The sequence below is a fragment of the Physeter macrocephalus genome, chromosome 6 (genome assembly GCF_002837175.3).
Source record: "Physeter macrocephalus isolate SW-GA chromosome 6, ASM283717v5, whole genome shotgun sequence".
Classification (NCBI taxonomy): domain Eukaryota; kingdom Metazoa; phylum Chordata; class Mammalia; order Artiodactyla; family Physeteridae; genus Physeter; species Physeter macrocephalus.
In genome coordinates this window covers 64,172,060-64,176,393 of record NC_041219.1, presented here as the reverse complement: position 1 = coordinate 64,176,393, position 4,334 = coordinate 64,172,060, and the positions used below count along the sequence as shown (strand labels likewise).

General features: G+C 41.7%; 1 protein-coding gene across 2 annotated transcripts in view; it reads left to right on the top strand.

Annotated features, from left to right (window-relative positions):
- The window catches only part of EPS8 (EGFR pathway substrate 8, signaling adaptor), a 199,143-nt gene that overhangs the window by 34,848 nt on the left and 159,961 nt on the right, over positions 1 to 4,334 (top strand). The gene's annotated exons all lie outside the window — the stretch shown is intronic.

Genomic DNA, 4,334 nt, shown 5'->3' with positions numbered 1-4,334 from the left:
TGTTGGATTCTGTTTGCTACTATTTTGTTGAGGATTTTGCATCTATGTTCATCAGTGATATTGACCTGTAGTTTTCTTTCTTTGTGACATCTTTGTCTGGTTTTGCTATCAGAGTGATGGTGGCCTTGTAGAATGAGTTTGGGAGTGTTCCTGCCTCTGCTATATTTTGGAAGAGTTTGAGAAGGATAGGTGTTAGCTCTTCTCTAAATGTTTGATAGAATTCTCCTGTGAATCCCTCTGGTCCTGGGCTTTTGTTTGTTGGAAAATTTTAAATCACAGTTTCAATTTCAGTGCCTGTGATTGGTCTGTTTATATTTTCTGTTTCTTCCTGCTTTAGTCTCGGAAGGTTGTGCTTTTCTAAGAATTTGTCCATTTCTTCCAGGTTGTCCATTTTATTGGCATAGAGTTGCTTGTAATAATCTCTCATGATCCTTTGTATTTCTGCAGTGTCAGTTGTTACTTCTCCTTTTTCATTTCTAATTCTATTGATTTCAGTCTTCTCCCTATTTTATTGATGAGTCTGGCTAGTGGTTTATCAAATTTGTTTATCTTCTCAAAGAACCAGCTTTTAGTTTTATTGATCTTTGCTATCATTTCCTTCATTTCTTTTTCATTTATTTCTGATCTTATCTTTATGATTTCTTTCCTTTTGTTAACTTTGGGGTTTTTTTGTTCTTCTTTCTCTAATTGCTTTAGTTGTAAGGTTAGGTTGTTTATTTGAGGTTTTTCTTGTTTCTTGAGGTAGGGTTGTATTGCTATAAACCTCCATCTTAGGACTGCTTTTGCTGCATCCCATAGGTTTTGGGCCGTTGTGTTTTCATTGTCATTTGTTTCTAGGTATTTTTTGATATCCTGTTTGATTTCTTCAGTGATCTCTTGGTTATTAAGTAGTGTGTTGTTTAGCCTCCATGTGTTTGTATTTTTTACAGATTTTTTCCTGTAATCGATATCTAGTCTCACAGCGTTGTGGTCGGAAAATATACTTGATATGATTTCAGTTTTCTTAAATTTACCAAGGCTTGATTTGTGACCCAAGATATGATCTCTCCTGGAGAATGTTCCATGAGCACTTGAGAAGAAAGTGTATTCTGTTGTTTTTGGATGGAATGTCCTATAAATATCAATTAAGTCCATCTTGTTTACTGTGTCATTTAAATCTTGTGTTTCCTTATTTATTTTCATTTTGGTTGATCTGTCCATTGGTGAATGTGGGGTGGTAAAGTTCCGTACTATGATTCTGTTACTGTCAATTTCCCCTTTTATGGCTGTTAGAATTTTCGTTATGTATTGAGGTGCTCCTATGTTGGGTGCATAAGTATTTACAGTTGTTATATCTTCTTCTTGGATTGATCCCTTGATCATTATATAGTGTCCTTCTTTGTCACTTGTAATAGTCTTTATTTTAAAGTCTATTTTGTCTGATATGAGAATCGCTACTCCAGCTTTCTTTTGATTTCGATTTGCATGGAATATCTTTTTCCATCCTCTCACTTTCAGTCTGTATGTGTCCCTAGGTCTGAAGTAGGTCTCTTGTCGACAGCATATATACAGATCTTGTTTTTGTATCCATTCAGCCAGTCTGTGTCTTTTGGTTGGAGCATTTAATCCATTTACATTTAAGGTAATTATCGACATATATGTTCCTATTCCCATTTTCTTAATTGTTTTGCATTTGTTATTGTAGGTGTTTGCCTTCTCTTGTGTTTCCTGCCTAGAGAAGTTCCTTTAGCATTTGTTGTAAAGCTGGTTTGGTGGTGCTGAATTCTTTTAGCTTTTGCTTGTCTGTAAAGCTTTTAATTTCTCCGTCAAATCTGAATGAGATCCTTGCTGGGTAGAGTAATCTTGGTTGTAGGTTTTTCCCTTTCATTGCTTTAAATATGTCCTGTCACTCCCTTCTGGCTTGCAGAGTTTCTGCAGGAAGATCAGCTGTTAACCTTATGGGGATTCCCTTGTATGTTTTTTGTTGCTTTTCCCTTGCTGCTTTTAAAATTTTTCTTTGTATTTAATTTTTGCGAGTTTGATTAATATGTGTCTTGACATGTTTCTACTTGGATTTATCCTGTCTGGGACTCTCTGCATTTCCTGGACTTGACTGACTATTTTCCTTTCCCATATTCGGGAAGTTTTCAACTATAATCTCTTCAAATATTTTCTCAGTCCCTTGCTTTTTCTCTTCTTCTTCTGGGACCCCTATAATTGGAATGTTGGTGCGTTTAATGTTGTCCCAGAAGTCTCTGAGACTGTCCTCAATCTTTTCATTCTTTTTTCTTTATTCTGCTCTATGGTAGTGATTTCCACTGTTTTATCTTCCAGGTCACTTATCTGTTCCGGCTTAGTTATTCTGCTATTGATTCCTTCTAGAGAATTTTTAATTTCATTAATTGTGTCATTCATCATTGTTTGTTTGCTCTTTAGTTCTTCTAGGTCCTTGTTAAACGTTTCTTGTATTTTCTCCACTGTTTTTCAGGTAGACTACCTATTTCCTCTTCATTTGTTTGGTCTTGTGGGTTTTTACCTTGCTCCTTCATCTGTTGTGTTTTTCTCTGTCTTCCCATTTTGCTTAACTTACTGTGTTTGGGGTCTCCTTTTTTCAGGCTGCAGGTTTGTACTTCCCGTTGTTTTCGGTGTCTGCCCCCAGTGGGTAAGGTTCGTTCAGTGGGTTGTGCAGGCTTCCTGGTGGAGGGGACTGGTGCCTGTGTTCTGGTGAATGAGGCTGGATCTTTTCTTTCTGGTGGGCAGGACCGCATCTGGTGGTGTTTTGGGGTGTCTGTGACTTTATTATGATTTTAGGCAGTCTCCTCTGCTAATGGTGGCATTGTGTTCCTGTCTGCTAGTTGTTTGGCATATGGTGTCCAACACTGTATCTTGCTGGTTGTTGAGTGTAGCTGGGTCTTAGTATTGAGATGGAGGTCTCTGGGAGAGCATTTGCTGTTTGATATTACATGGAGCCGGGAGGTTTCTGGTGGAGCAATGTCCTGAACTCGGCTCTCCCACCTCAGAGGCACAGGCCTGACACCCGGCCGAAGCACCAAGACCCTCTCATCCACATGACTCAGAATAAAAGGGAGAAAAAAAGAAATAAAAAATAAATAATTAAATAAAGTTATTGAAATGAAAAATAAAAAATAATTATTAAAAATTTAAAAAATTTAAAAAGTAATAAAAAGAAAGAAGAGAGCAACCAAACCAAAAAAGAAATATACCAATGATAACAAGCGCTAAAAACTATAGTAAGATAAACATAAAAGTCTGAAAAAAATCAGTCATAGACAGCAGATCCCAAGTCTACAGTTGCTCCCAAAGTCCACCTCCTCAATTTGGGATGATTCGTTGTCTATTCAGGTATTCCACAGATGCACGGTACATCACGTTGATTGTGGAGATTTAATCCACTGCTCCTGAGGCTGCTGGAAGAGATTTCCCTTTCTCTTCTTTGTTCGCACAGCTCCTGGGCTTCAGCTTTGGATTTGGCCCTGCCTCTGCATGTAGGTTGCTCTCTGGTGTCTGTTTTTTGCCCAGAGAGGACAGGGTTAAAGTAGCGGCTGAATAGGGGGCTCTGGCTGACTCAGGCCAGGGGGAGGGAGGGGTACAGAATGCGGGGCAAGCCTGCAGCAGCGGCAGAGGCCAGCGTGATATTGCAGCAGCCTGAGGCACACCGTGTGTTCTCCCGGGGATGTTGTCCCTGGATCACGAGACCCTGGCAGTGGCGGGCTGCACAGGCTCCCAGGAGGGGAGATGTGTATAGTGACCTGTGCTTGCACACAGGCTTCTTGGTGGCGGTAGCAGCAGAAGTGTTAGCATTTCGTGCCTGTCTCTGTTGTCTGCGCTGATAGCTGCAGCTCACCTCTGTCTCTGGAGCTCGCTTAGGCGGTGCTCTTAATCTCCTTCCCTCACGCACTCCGAAATAGTGGTCTCTTGCCTGTTAGGCAGTTCCGGACTTTTCCCTCGACTCCCTTCCAGCTAGCTGTGGAGCACTAACCCCCTTCAGGCTGTGTTCGTGCCGCCAACCCCAGTCCTCTCCCTGGGATACGACCTCCAAAGCCGGAGCCTCAGCTCCCAGCCCTCGCCCACCCCAGCGGGTGAGCAGACAAGCCTCTCAGGCTGGTGAGTGCTGGTCAGCACCGATTCTCTGTGCAGGAATCTCTCCGCTTTTCCTTCTGCACCCCTGTTGCTGCTCTCTCCTCCGCGGCTCCAAAGCTCCCCCTTCCGCCATCCGCAGTCTCCGCCCGCGAAGGGGCTTCCTAGCGTGTGGAAACTTTTCCTACTTCTCAGCTCCCTCCCAGAGGTGCAGGTCCTGTCCCTATTCTTTTGTTTGTTTGTTTGTTTGTTTGTTT